Source organism: Protomyctophum parallelum, assembly GCF_964188405.1.
Source record: "Protomyctophum parallelum genome assembly, chromosome: 15".
Taxonomy (NCBI): Eukaryota; Metazoa; Chordata; class Actinopteri; order Myctophiformes; family Myctophidae; genus Protomyctophum; species Protomyctophum parallelum.
This window is the reverse complement of record NC_139710.1, coordinates 7437235-7453477: the sequence shown is the minus strand read 5'-3', so window position 1 is coordinate 7453477 and position 16243 is coordinate 7437235.

Below are 16243 nucleotides of genomic sequence, written 5' to 3'. Positions count from 1 at the left end.
TACCATTGGTTGGACCCAGGGACCCCTACGGGTCCTTGAGGGGTTCCAGGGGGGGTTAATATGGCTTAAAAATATGTTTAACCATTTAACCCTATATACAAACGGCTATTTGTGTTGAATTTACAATTTCATATCAGATACAAGTTCGTAAGAATCAATAATGGACCCTAGCACTGTGCAAAAAGCATGGAATATGGATGTGTATATTACAGGAAACTACTGTTAATGTATATGTCAGCGGAATCAGGCATAATCAAGCTTGGGACAATCTGACAGCCGCTGTTATCGCTTCACAATCACTTCACCTGACATTTCCTTGATGTGCACACTATTTATGGCCCCAAGGTTTCGTGACAAATCATACACAAAGTGCTGTGAGCTGTGATTGGTCTACTTTTGACGGGACGAGCATATATAATACATAAACACTGCTCTGGATTGCTTGAGCTTTGGCCATGGCGTAAAAATTCTGCACTTGCATTCTACATACTGCATTGTGATCGTGAGTTGTGACCGTTTGATTGATTGATTGATTGATTGATTGATTGATTGATTGGAGAATTACAGTGCATTTCAAGCACAACTCAATACAAAACTTAACTGTGGAGGTAGGTCGCTGATTACTGTGAAAACCTGTTGATCGTCACGTCACCATATGAGATGAGATGATGATGAGATATACTTTATTGTCCCACGAGGGGAAATTTGTCTTGGGCAAAAGTGGATTAGTACATACATCAACGCTTTTTAAAACAGACAGACAATACACAAAAGACAATACACAGTAGCAGCAAAGTACAAGTTACAAGGGTATCACAAGAGAAGTGCAAATTGCAATAAGAGAAGGTATATAATATAAAAAAGTGCTAGAGTATTCACAGTTTATAGTATCACAATAACAGTAAAGTGCAATAAATAACTGATGAAGGTCAAGAAGTCCCTTCCCCACTAAGAACTATGAACTATGTGGCGGTTGTTTAGTAGAATATAGTAGGAGAATATGTAGTAGAATATATGGCTGCCAGTCCGTCACACCTCGTGACACGTCACACCACCATATATAATATGGCCGTCAGTCCATCACGCTTCGTATCACGCTCCATATATGGCCGTCTCCATATACTGTATGAAGATCACGACACTGACTCAAACCCTTAGATCTCCATATATGGAGCTGACCTGTTCTGACAATCCATGTTGATCCTACCCTATCCGTCCTTCGTCTTCAAAAATTAAGGCCCAGCCCTACCTGGGCCCTCATCAAACCCTGTACACTCAAGACACTGCCCCCACTGGCACCCTTAGATCTCCATATATGGAGTTGACCTGTTTTTTGACCTTCTATATGTTGACCTGATATACCTTTTACAGTTACGTTCCATTCAATTAGGTTTCTGGGTATTCTATTTTCTGGCTTAGTCTTATTTATTCCACAAAGCTTCCAAGCTAATTTTCCATCTTTTTCTCTCGTTAGTGCAAATACAGGGGCACATTTTTGGACTCCAGGTAAATATGATACACCCCTATTATTAAATCACCTTTTTATATTCCTTTTCGAACCCCAGACCCCTTCCATATAATCTATACGAGGGGCGAGGGCACACACCAATGGTTCCTAAGCCATGTGGCCCATTAGAATATGTAGCATATCCAAATCACCCAGCTGTTTTTGCTATTATGCCACCAACAGCTCTGCCTGCGGATTCAGCCAATTCGGTTCTGTACTGTGCAGTCCTGCATCAGACCTGACATTCACGTAAATGCAGGGGGTGGCTCTCGCTCATGTTTTAGCTTTCTAATTTTTTTGCTATTTTTGGTCTCCCTGCCGAGATAGGCTAGGCTTGATTGATTGATTGGTTGATTAAAGTGTCTGATGGCAATAGCAGTGAAGCAGAGCGCCCCTCACTTCACACGGGTGTGATTCTTTTTTTAAATAGCAGATAGTATGTGTCCAACACAAATTGACTTTAAATCGTATCTTACGATGTTTGCATAGATATGTTGGTGAAGCTCATACAGTACAATTTTAACATAAGTATACAAAAGAACAGCTGGGGCTTGTTGGCAATTCTTTCTTTCTTCCCTTCTTCCTTCTCCAATTCCTCCACTTGCTCTCTTACCCTCTTTGTCATAATTAACATAACACCAATGAATCCAACCTATGCTGGGCAAGAATGGCTATATATATGGGACTGTTAATAATGGTGTCAATAAAGTATTCATTCAACCAATCACTCAAAACGGAAAGCGTCTTAGCTGAAGTTTAGGAAGTATAACATCCAAGGATGTTTTGTTGATGCTTTGCATAATTACATTCCCAGAGCATGAAATCTGTGTCCTGATTGATAGAAAATGACAGCTTCTGGGTGAAGTTCGTAGTTTATAGACACTTTCAGCCGTACCAGCCAGGATTCCTCGTGAGATGAGAAATGGCTGGGAAGGTTAGATCCAATCAGATTATTTAGGGGGGGGGGAACCCTGTTGTATTTGTCTGGCACGGCGAAGGAGGTGTTGGAGGAGAGTAGTGTGTCACCCACGTAGTTAAAGGTTATATTATATTGAGTGCTGTGCGAGCAGTGTAAACGTTGCAAATAACTTTGGCATGGCTTTGTAGATTGCGGTGGTGGTAGAAAGAAGCAGGAGAGAAGTGGTAGGCGACCGTGTTGTTCCGAAATTCCTTGAGACAGGACAACGGCACGTGCAGGTGTTGCACGGAAAACTGTGGCCCATACATTAATCTGTAAACCTCCCAACATGCATTTCACGACGCGTGTTGTGTGGGAAGATGGCGGGTGCTAGGTGTTGTTTGTGTCGAAAATGAAGTAAATTAAAATAGTGGAGGCAAATGGTTTGTGCCTGCAAGCATTGGACATTGAGGCTGGAGGACAGGGCTGTGCAGCGCTAGGTTCCTTGAGGCTGTCCATGCGCTGTGGCGTTGTGAGATGGGCCCAAAGTGAGCAGCAGTCTTGCTCTGTGCTAAGGAAGGTACAGACTGGTGACACCTTGCGACAGCTTTAGGTGGCTCCGATATTTATATTTTATAGAACACATTTATGCCATATCACAATAGTACAATATCCCAAATCACAGACAATATCCAGTCTAATATCATGATATGGATATAATCTTGATACTAGAGATGTCCCGATCACGTTTTTTGGCTCCCGATCCGATTCCCAATCATTTGAAAATCTGTGATGTGATCTGCCCCGATTTCCGATCATCCGATCGGGACAACCCTATACTGTATATATACTGTAGATGAGATGAGCCTTGATGGATATATATTATAATGAACTGTCAAGGGAAGAAACAGAATGAGCACATCCAGGCAATTTGTACTCTCACACGTCTCATCTGAGGCATAACATTTAAAAGGAGCGGTGATGATTGCATTCTTGTGGTAATATTTACATAAGGCTGTAGAGCATAAATCCGTAAGAGCGGATAAGCCTTATATGCTCAGAAAGCAAGACTCATTTGTCCAAGACTGTTCATTACTTGCACAAGCAGAGGGCGCAAGTACTGCAATCGGCTGGGTATGTATGTCGGTGTTGTCCTGCACTGAGAAAAAGTGCCAAATGTATGTAGTCTGTCTGTCTGTCTGTCTGTGGATGGTGACATAACTAAGGTACGTTTACGCAGTTGTAATAGACATTAGTTAGTAGCAGTACTTGCACGCTCTGCTTGTGTTGTGTGCAAGGTGCAAGTTGGCACCTCGAGAGTGCATTTCTAGTTTATTATAAAAAATATTTTAACTGTGGCTATTTTCACCATTTTGTGCAACACTCTTGTAGTGTATGATGAAATTTGTAGCCTGGAAACCAGACAAATCTTCCACAGGAAAAAGAATCCCTGGGGAGATTGGTCTGGCACTGAATTGCATTTCGCTCACCCCAGAGTTGTGGGTGACCAATCGGAGCCCACTATTCAAAGTGAGGCTCTTTTGCTGTGCTGTTTGTAACCGCCCCTTGGAAATAAATCTTCCACACGGAAGTTCCAGACTAAATATCTACGCAGTGATATTAGTGAAGTAGGGCATTGATTTATGAAAAACATAGAGATATGGGGTTTCTGCACAGCGCCAACGATGTATATGATTATGCTCAGAAAGCAAGAGCATTTCTGGGATGGTTTGAAGTGGGTATGTTTACTAATGAATATTCAGATAGGCACTTGAAAGAGATTTCTGAGAAACGGGGTTCCACTTGTTTATGACATTAGGTGTTGAATATGTTTTCTCCCCATCATTAGCAAATGTGTGGGATTACACGCTTGTAAATTATGGAGATTTAAACTTTTTTTTAAAGTGGGTGGGTGCTGCCTTAACCCATTCTGACCGGGCACCCATTTTGGTGTTGGCATCATGTTATGCTTTAGCTATTGAAAAATAGCAGATCTACAAGCTCATATCGCGCCACCGAGTGGCGCGATATGAGCTTGTAGGTCTGCTATTTTTGAAAAAAAAATCGAAGAACGACTGACATTTTTAGAATCTGATCTCAGGTCAGAATGGGTTAAAGGGCCACTTCACCCCTTTTGCAACCAGATCTTATTTTAATGATGTTTGGGAGACAAGAAACACTTTCCTGGGGGTTTTATGTGCAGGGTAATGTGTTTTTAGACATTTTAGTATTTCAAAGGCCTAGCTGGATTCCAGACCATAATGCTTTACTGCACTCACCCCACCTTGTGGAGAGGAGGAGGAGGTACTGTAGTAGTCCAGGAAGGAAGTGAGACCAGTGTCCCTGACATCAGACCCAAAAAAATCTAAAAACACATTACCCACATAAAAACCCCAGAAAAGTGTTTCTTGCCTCCCAAACATCATTAAAATAAGATACAATTACGTTTTTTTGTGAATATAATCCATCTCTATGGTGGAGTATGTTAATACAATATAACCAACAACTGTGGAAGTTGGATTTGGTGTCCCTACTCTAGTACTCTTCTATTGAAAAAGGTCTGGTAGGACTGCTACTGGTTGACAAGTGGCACTGCCTGAAGGTCGAAATTCAATTTCTACCCTTGCTCGATTACTGTAGCTCAGTTACAGAGTGTGGCTTTAAGCCTGATTTATAGTTGGCATACAACAGCGTTGCATGTTGAACAGAATATAATGTGCATGACTATTTTATGCTTTGCCTACAGCAAAGCATAAGTGAGGAATTATAATTAGACAACTGAAAACATAATGAATCTTGCTCATATTATTTGTAACTATGGCAACATATGATGCTTTTGTTGATGCTTGGTTGTCAAATTTAGTTAGTCATATTTACAAAGATCCTTGAGAAATGTGTTTTATCATTTCGTATTGTTTTCCATATGATTGTGTGCTAGATGCCATATTTTCTGTCAGTAAACATATTGCCTTTGTAAAGATATTAAAAGGACCATAGTCCTGCCTCAGAAGAAACTAAAATCCTTTACAATTTACTTTACACATTTAGCAGATGCTCTTAGTCTTAACCAGAGCGACTTAAGCAAAGTAAACACATCCAATGAAATAAAAGCTTGGGTACCGAGGCTAAATGTAGAGAGACATATAGTGCTCGGTACATTAAAACTATAGGATACTAGGTACGGAACTAGCATCTGTCTATAAATAACTACATTTTAACGACAAAAAAATAAGAACAAATCCATGCATGGATGTCAACTAGATCCAAGTGCTATATAGGCCAAGTTCAAGACTGACAGTTTTCAGATTATGGTGGAAAATTGGGAGTGAGTCTGGGTAACGTTTTAGCAACCTCAGCCTAGCTTCTTTTCACTTTACCCTTTTTTTCTCTTGACATTTTTTCCTTTTCTCTCATGCATTGATCCACTCACGGTACTCTTAGCCGTCATTGTTGATTGAGCTTCAGCTCTCAAGAGAGAGCTTCACACAGATGGAGGACTGTTATTGAATGTCCGTGTCATTGAATGCAAGCATAAGACTGAGGAGTACAATGCAGTCACACAGCAATATCTTAGAAGAAGCGGGAAAAAAGCAGTGAATATTTATGACTGGGATTTACTGCTTGTTATTTTTCTGTACTTTTTATGTTTTGAATACAAATATATTATTATTATGCAAAGCATCTGCTCATGCTTAACACGTGATTGTAAATGACAAACAACTAATTCTGCATTTCACTTTCAAGATTGACTTTTCTTTATACTGAGATTGTTACTCAATGTCAATATTACACTACACTGTCTACACTCGGCCTGCATTTTCATTTAATTTCACAATTTGCGAGGCTAAAGCCAGGCTAACTGAGAGGTAGTTTGTTAATGTGTCTTGCTCTTTGACCAGACACGGTTGTTGCACGGATTGGAAGTCAGTAGAGACAGTACACTAGACAGTACAGTATGCATCAATATATTATTTAATGGAACCGTATGCCTTCTATAGTTGCATAGGAATCTGTTTTGCTGGAATTTATACGACTGATGGTGACGATCATGTATTCCCTCGGAGCCATGTGCAGGGATCTGATCAACTCAGATCTCAAATAAAAGATCTGCACTCACTCGCAATGATGCTTCCCTTCACAATAGAGTCGGTGAACCTCGTGATCGATTGGTGAGGTTATCTTATCATTTATTTAGGAGAAGAACTGCAGCCGTAGGCTGTCAAACCCAATAAAGTATTCCATGGAAGGGAGTCAAGGGACGCTTGACCTGTGCATAGGTGAAGTATCTGACTAGCACCACGTCTATGGGGTTCAAATCCACCGCGGTGCATCCGGCTTTGTGGACTATATCTATACAAACACAAATGGCCTGTGTTCGCAATGCGTCCCGTGTTATAACTTCAGATTCCTTATCTGCTTATAATAAAACTATAATTATAGTTATACACATTCATAATAACTTGCATAATTCTTTATAACTATAATATTCATATCACTTGACATAAAGAATATTATGACTTGCATGAGTATAAAAGGAGTGTGGACTAAATTACTAAATTATGAAAGCTGATTATTACACATTATTATATTAACAAAAACACGTATATAGAGGATTTCGGTTGCCACAGGAGAACAGTGCAAACCACCTACAGTTTCCATCCATGATGCATCCTGTGTCACAATAGAAATGCACGGCTGTCTTATTATATTGCTGTACCACAAAGAAAACAGCTGTTAATAATAGAATACAAAATGGCACCAAACAAATAGGATCATTAATGTCATAACAGCTTCCTCAACAATTCTTGTTTGCAGTTATGTCCCATGTTTTATTCTCAAATCAAAGCAAATCAAAACTGTATGATGATGAGCCATCTGGAAGAAGCACCGAGCACTGACTACAGAATTCCTTTCTCTTTATACCCTCCCCTGACTGTACTTACAGCTCTCTCTCTCTCTTCTGTGCTGCGTGTGCGCACGTGTGAGAGACACGTGGGCATAATGTTTCTGTGGGGGAGGTCTATAATTTTACTTCCTTTAAACATACCCTTGGCCTACTGATGACCTCTTGTCATTCATAGTTTTTAAATACACTTGATCATTTAGTAAATGTTATTGATTTATATTATCTCTGCCAGTCTCTGTGGTAGGAAAGGGAAAAGATACAGGGTGAAATGGAGTACGACTGTGCAACAATATTCACCAGTGAATTGAACCTCTGGTACTTTATGCATTCCACAGCACTCACGATGTAGAAATCAAGCGTAGCGATAGTTCATTGAGGCACGGAAGGCAGAAGGTTATCATATATATAGTTCCCCATAGTAATTCATACTGCTTCTTTAAATCAGCTGACAAGCAGCTCGTGCAGCGTCTGTGAAAATGTCCCCCTCCTACCCGGCCTCCTCACTGTAGTTCTTAGTCCATGGGTTATGGGATATTATTGCATTGTTTGCAATTGTGTACGTAGATTAATTGTGTTGAATCATGTGTTGATGTGTTATTACTGTGTATTGTTGTTCATGGATTATTGTATCTTTGGCTCTGCTCTGGGTGGTTGTTGATATCAGAGCTGTGTCTTGGTGCACAGATAATCTGAGATATCAAATGTGATATCAGACCTGTGTCTCGGTACTCAGATTATCTGATAATCACATGAGCAGAGCCACGCTGAGCTGAAGTGTGTCAATGAATTAACAGTCAATGATGCTCAGTGCTCTTATAATACAAGCAGCCTACTGTTTGCATGTATCAGACAGCAAGTGAGTGCACATCAGAGAAAGGGCACGTCAGAGAGAGATTAAATTGGCTCGGGTGTTGTCAGGTTGGTGCCAGGCTGGACTCGGGCTCGATTTTTAGGATAACAGTGTTTCCTCTGCTCTCCCGACATGCATGGCCAGACACATGCATGGACTCACCCGTGGCTCCCGACATGCGTTGTCGGTTAAGACACATGCGTGGCTGCCTGGCTGGTTAAAACTCACCTGTGGCTCCCGATATGCGTTGCCGTTTAAAACACAGTAGTGGCTTCCCTGTGAGGTTATAGGGTTAGGTGCGGAAACACTGCCGCGGCTGTTATCGGGAATTGGTGGCTGCACAGAGGATTTCTTGCTGTGCGGCCCCATGGAGACAATTGAGAGTGGATGTCTTCCCCCTGCGGAGATGACTGTTGGAATACAAAGCCAGTTCCCTGGGTGGCACAATTATCTTCTCATAAAACAGTAGATCAAAATGTAAACGCTTTCATCAACTTTCCAAATAGTCTGGTCTGTCGGTAAGGTTTTATTTTTCTTGCATCATTAAAATACTGTGTGGGAGGTTGCTGCTGTCATCTTAAAGTTATGTGGCTTTGTCCATTACTGTCCATTGTTTGAAAGCAACTTTGTAACACAGGCAACACACATATTTTGAATGCCCAATCCATCAGCATGGTTGTTAGCAGCACTGCTGATGGACATGGGAAAAGCTGCTATGCCTTCTTACACTCCTCACTCCTGTTTTTATAGACAAATTGTTTAGTAATACTGTGCATGATCTTAACACTAGAGGTTCCAGTAATCCCGTTTGTATTACCTCCCCCAAAAATCTATGTTTTATAGAGATATTTTATTTATATATCATTTAGATATCATTATCTCTTTGGAATAACCTGCCTCAAAACCTCTGCTGCAATTTGTTCAATAATGCCTGAGAATCCACGTTCAAGTCTTTAGTGAACGAAAAAATATTTCATGGATGCACCTGGGACGTATCCTCAGTGATGTATCCTAAGGTCATTGGGGTTTCGGGTCTCGCAACACTTAGGTGACCCAGCCAGGGTGATCAAGTCCCAACTTACGTCCCAGTAACTACCCACGATCAGTCCCATTAGGTAAAGACCAGGGTCACACAATCTGCAACTCCAAAACTACTCTGCCGGGACTGGGACGTCTGGTGTGTGGAAGGACTAGGCTCTGTGGATTGACTCCTCCCTCCTAGTCTCACCAGGTCCACCCCTGCTCAGGATCTGTGCGTTGCACCAGACTCCACCTACAGGGGAACGGTGGTGCTGCAGGCTCCGCTTGCGGCTTGAATGGCCCTCCTATCCAAAATGTACTGGTTGGAAACCCAGTTGGGTAGCTATAGAGCGCTAAATGAATAAATCATCCCCTGATCTTCCGATTGATCTTGTAGTGTGGCCAGTCCCCCGACAAACGGCAAGGATTTATTCAACTATAATCACATGGTATGAGTGACATGGTACGTTGTTTGGCCAAGTTTCACTTTGTTTGTACTGCGAGGGCAGTATAAGTGGTTGCTCGTGCAATTGAACAGAAAGAACGATAGCTGTGGTGTGGTCATTGTAGCCTGAAAGTAGTAAAGTATCCAAGCTTTTCTTAGCATAGAGGGCAGATCAAACTAGCGCTGGAAACAGACACCGGCTCGCTATTGGTTTACCAACCTATGTGCCCACCTTCCCTTCCCTTCCCTGCCCTCCCCAGCAGAACACAGCGGAGAACACCGACGTCACCAAATTTGGAACGACACCCTCTGCACTGTTATTGGGCCACGCGATCATATGCAACATTTCTTTTTTTTTAACCAAATCGCCTTTGTCTAGGTCTCTGAGGTTATGGTCATAGTGAAGGAAGCGAACGAAAGCAAAATTCCCAACATGCATAGCCAAGAGTAGGCCGGCCTAGTATTTTGCTGCATTATTGATTGAAAGACATGTAACACTACTACTGAGATGGCTTTGATGAGCACACAGGGCTGGATGTCTGTCCCAGGGGCACTTTGATACAGTATGCCGGGTGAGTCAACCTTCCAATTACCAAACATCCTCTCTAGCCACTCAGCTACAGTTTGGTGGCACATTACCAGAGTATTGAAATGTCACATAACACTTGCTGTGCTTGCATAGGCATCTCAATCACGTTGTGTGGTCTTGCTTCAGGAGTTAAGTTAAGCGTATGTGTGATTTAAAGCTCATCTGGGAGGAGGGAAATTTGCATATAATTTCTCTGCTGTTTCCCCTTATTAAGGCAGGAAATAATTAGAATTCTTATGCCATGGCTCTGCAGGAGCTGAGGGTTTGTTTGTGTTCCTGTCTCTCTCTGTGTGAACGGAGTGAATCTCAAACCACTGGACCGATCAGCTGCAATTAGATATTTTGTGCACACTTGCCAGTAGGCTAAATTAGTACCTCTACTTGTGTTTTTAACGTATGTTTATTATTATTTTAAAATTTAAATATTACATTTTGTAATGTAAATCAATGGGGCTCAGCTCAGGTCAGCCTGTAAGGTTACCAAATGGTACACTGTTGTACGATGTGGATCAGTATATCATCATTAGTACCTTAGAGCTAAAGAGAAAAGGTGCCTCTAGCAGGGAATCTGGATTAGCAGGGATTTTTGTAACATGCTTCTTAATCAGGGAATCAAGCTTTATCTTGCACCTTTCTCGTTTCTGACACCACAGCTGAGCGATTGTATGAATCAATATTGAGGCAGAGTTATAGAAGAACAGTTGTTAGGCTGAGGAAAACCGCAGCTTTGTGTAGCCCTGTGTCAGCAACAATTCACTGTGACAGGAGGCAGGTGAAGATTGACTGCTTCCGCAACTCGTTTGGACAGGGCTAAAGCACTCAGCTGTACTTCAACACACATACTATACAGTACTGGCACACATACCAACTGCATGCTGTCAGTCCCACTTAGCCTGGCCCAGCCTGTGTGATTCCTGGTCTAGAGGGGCGTGTGGCCCAGCCTGTGTGATTCCTGGTCTAGAGGGGCGTGTGCCGGTCAAAAACAGGCGGTGGATCCTATTGGCACGTACACTCCAACAATTAGACACAGCCTGCTTGCGTGTCTGTGTCCGTGCGTGTGTGTGTGTGTGTGTGTGTGTGCATGTGTGGGGGAAACCGGTCTCAGATTTGTCAGATGAAAGGGGGGGCATCAGCTATATCTCCTAGATTCTCCTGGTATAATGTCCATGAGCAAGAAAGTGAACTGCTCCCGATGAGCAGGTCCGTGCTCTGCGTACGTGGTTGCCTCCACCGTTGGTGTACAGCATGGCTGAATTTAACCCACATTGCACTTAGGATATAGGTTATAGGCACTATACTGTATACCAACCATGGGTTTTCAACCTTTTTATACCACGTACGTACCACCACAGAAAATATCTGGCTCTCCCAAGTACCACCTTAATAACAACGGATGTTAAAATACAGGAGCGTAGACCTGCCCCATCCTATTCAGTTATTAACACAGGAGGACAATGTAATTTATTCTTTGAATTGTTTAGTTTTTCTTCCATTCCTGAGCCAATTTTGCTGCAGCTCTGACAAAACTCTGCCTAATCAGCACAACTGATAATATTTTGAATGTGATTAATCCGTCCTCAAATCTTCTATTAACGGCTAGGTGTGCTGTCATGCTCATTTCAGCACGGCTGGAGAGCCTATTTCAACCAATTGCTTGGTCAGAAGAACGGTTTATATAAATAATAATATCATTCCACTTTTGTCTTTCTTCTTTTTACCACCAGACGCGGGCTCAAGTACGACCAGTTGTACTATAGTATACCTCTGCTGTATACTGTACATGTAGACCAACTTAATTCAGAGTCAGACAAACGGCATGTGCATGGTGTAAAGTTTACACTAACTTTTACACTGTATGGTAAAATGTTGTACAATACTGTCTTGTCAAACTGCATGGTGTTTTTGCCCTACTTTTGATAGAGCTGCATTGAAGTGGCGAGACCGTCACAGATAATTCCAGTAATTGGATGTAAATTCTGAAACCCTTCTACAAAACAGAATGGATTCTAGGTGGGATTTAGTTTTTATATTCATTCATGTTTTAGTGTATCCAATATGTGTTGCCTTTTTTGTCATGAGAACCTAATTCATTATTGGTTCTCTAGCCTTGATGATACCATGCCAAATCTTCTATTTGGGGAATTCTCAAGGGGAATTTCAGGAAGCAAGCTTCAGTTGGCTTAATGTTTAGTGTCAGCTGAATGACTAAAATGTCAAATGAAACAGGATGTGTATAAGGTATTAAACCTTTTTTTAAACCTCAGTTTCACATTGATGGGAGATTCCCTCATTATTGTTGCATGATATCCAATCCATTACTTTCACCAGTTCATATTTGGTACATGTTCACATTTGGTCTCTAGTATAACGTTACAAGTTAACATTTTAAGAGCCTGGTCCATTCAGGACCACATTTTGAGCTAATCAAATGGGTTAATGTTGCAAATAATCTATTGGTTCAGTTGTAGAGCATTTGAGCATTTCCTACATGAACCATGTTTAATCTACAGTTTGTGTGGGTCTGTGGGAGATAATGCCCTTTAAATATGAAATCTGAAAGATTTATATGTGGCTACTTTTCTATGAAGAAGTGTATACCCTGATGTTGGGTTGGACATACCCTAAAGATTATGTAGTAGTACTGCCTGAAGCTCATAAGCACAATAAATCCCCTGGCCAAGCAAGCAGGCATTCCCTCTTGGAAGAGCGCTAGAAGTTTTGTCTCCCACATGGGAGACCTGGGTAGGAGGAGGCATGGCATTTACAGCTTGCACTTTGCAGCTTGCTTTAAACACATATCGACTGTTCAGTTGATGCCTCATGCCACAATATATGCATGGCCCTTTGTCTTGTTAAAATGGTGAGCTGAAATGGCAAGACTTACAGATCTCCCAGGTAATGAAGTTGTTTTTCAATACACATGCACTTGAGGCGCAAGCTTGCATACACACACACACACACACACACACACACACACACACACACACACACACACACACACACACACACACACACACACACCAGAGTTTAATAATGATCGGTATAATCCTGTAGTGGGAGGACATTTTGGGCAGTGGGTCTCATGAACTTGTGTGCAAATGCAAGGCGAATTGTCTCAACTTAACTCTAATAATGAGCTTTGATGGAAATATTCACAATTAGGTGGAATAAAATGCCCTTAGTTGACCAGAGTGCCCAGGGCTCTATTAGGCCCCCTTCTGTTTAGGCTTAACACTAAATATCTTAATGAAAAATACTGTAGCTGATCTACAGAACAAGCTCGTAGCTCAAGCTTGTTAATCTAAACTTTTATTGAACCAAGATTAAGAATAGCAACCATAGGGATCATGTGGTTATAAGAGTTCCCTAGATTATTTCCTTTTAAGTGGACTGCTGTGTACTGTTCCTTTGATGTTAAAAAGCATTACAAAGAAAATGACCTTGCAGCAGTCTAGCAGGATACTAAATACAGAAAACTGCCTCCAGACATAAGAATAGAAGCAAACAATTGCAGCTGTTAATTTGCAAGTATCACCTTATGGAGTAAATGTAAGGGCCAGTCCCTTCAATGAGTCACACCAACTGATATCAGACACTGAGCCGCAATTTGCAACTCTAGATTAAAAAAAATAATGGGATGAATCTAGAGTTGCAAAACCCTCCATTGACTCCCTACTCATCCAATTTGCGCTTGTGATCTGCTTGTATTAAACGACATTAAACTCACCAACATTGCAGCTGTAGTCCAAGCTTGAATTATCCTCTTTCAATCTACTGAGCTTGTTTTTCATAAAAAATGTTATGAGCTACTTTTTGTCAAGAAATTCTGTGCAAGTCATTCTTTATCTAAGTGTTGGAGTTTGGAAGCGCTTGTCGTAAGTCACTGAACGGCCCTGCATGCCATCTGTTTTGCATTTGCACATAATGCAGGAGGCAGCAGTGCGACCCCTTCATAAAAACGAGCGCCTCCAAACGCAATTACTTGCACAGAATTTCTTGACAGAAAGTAGCTCAAAACATGTCTACGGGGGATTTTTATGAAAAACAAGCTCGGCAGATTGAAAGAGGTTAATTCAAGCTTGGACTACAGCTGCAATGTTGGTGAGTTTAACGTCATTTAAAGGTATATTCAGTGATTTCACTTAATTCAAATATCACTTATTTTTTTGTTTTGTTGTGATAATCCTCCCTACTATAGAGTGTGCTGGCCATATAAGGAGTTCCTCCCTGTCCCCAGTTAACCCCTGGTGGTCAAAAAACCTTAAGTTTCGTTTTTGGCTCTCTATCCTGATTGGACGAAAGGCTGGGTCCCACAGCCAAAAACAAAACCTAAGGTTTTTTGAGTGAAATCACTGAATATACCTTTAAGACAAGCAGATCGCAAACGCAAATTGGATGAGTGGGGAGTCAATGGTATTGCAACTCTAGATTCATCCCATTATTAAAAAAAGAGTTGCAAATTGCAGCTAATCACAGTGACTGCAGGCAGATGTTGATATTTCATGTCATACTATATGTCAATTGGATTAGCCTTTAATTGACATGTTTACAGTTTTATTTATAGTGGATTTTTTGGTGGGAAAGTGTGGATCAAGGCTACATTCTCAGTTCAGTTATATCAGAAGAGTGCAATATGCCCCAAGCCCCCAACAACACTTTAAATTAGGGAGCCATCGATGTATCGGTCACATAACGGAATCGGACGATATCGGCAAATAAAACTGTCATTAACCGATGGCAGCTAGTAGCCGATATTTATCTGTTGATAAGCATACTGTACATTTTGCGTTGGCTATATATACTGTATGTTGGTGTGTTGCTTTCGGAACAGTTCTGCAACATCGCAGGCGTGCATTAATGACGTTAAACCACCCGCTCTCGTGTAATATTGCTTAATTTAACACCATGGATCATTAATTATTTTAGTTGGCAATCTGGTTGGCCTCTCTGTTCTTAATTGGTTCGTCTTTTTAATTGTATTTTAATTATATTTTAGATATGAAGCATGGGATGGCTCAGAACTTTAATCAGGACAAAGCTAAATTACTGGTTATTGGCCAAGAGAGTGTCAGATAATATCGCTTTTTTTGCGATTTTGGATGGAGTGACTTACTTGGCCTACTGGCAGTGTGCATACAAGGTTTGAAACTGAACGTTTATGTAGTTTCTGAGATTAGCAATGCACAAACGGACACACGCATTGAGGTGAAAACATAACCTCCGCCTCCCAGCCTTCTGGCCTCATGGCAGAGATAAAGATTGTTTGTGACTCAGTCTTTAATAAGTGCAGAGTGGCTGCCTGTCGTGTGCACTCGTGCTCATAGCCCGGGAGTAACGCCTGTTGACGTGGCTGCTGTGAGGTTGGACCGTCATGGAGGAGATGCAGGCGGTCCACTAGCTATGCCTGTTACTTCATGTTATGCATTGAAATGTCAACATGCTGGCCAGGGCAGTTCTTCTGTTGACCTTGCTAATGCAGACCTCTCATTCTTAAAGGCAACATTGGCTGAACACTCTCCCCCATGTATCCCTTGCTTGACACTTACTTACCTAAGTATGAATCCCAGCGCTGAGGATCGATGCTGTTGCATGAGAGCCCTTTTCTTCGCTCCCTTATTAGTCAGTTCACTAAGTAATATTATTGTGATTTCAAGAGCATATGGCATGTCTAAAGGTGTCTCTTTATGACATATATATCTGTCTTGCTGAGTTGGAAAGTAAATTTGCACCGTATGTATGGCTCTTCTTGACATGGATGCTATTTGATTATAGTGGATAGTCTCCTGTGTGGAAACGCTGCTAGTTTTCTAACTGAACCAGTGTTTTTTGAGCACATGAACCTCTTATTTGATCTGATTAGCGTTTGCACATGAGTGAACACAGGAGCCCTCTGATCCCAAAGACCTTTTTAAACCAACTGCTTTATTTACAAGGAAAGTGAAGGAATGCACTGCCACTCTCACAACCCGGCCTGGCAAATGATCTCAAACAGTAACAATGCACTTTACAGTTTAGCAGAGAGCTGCAC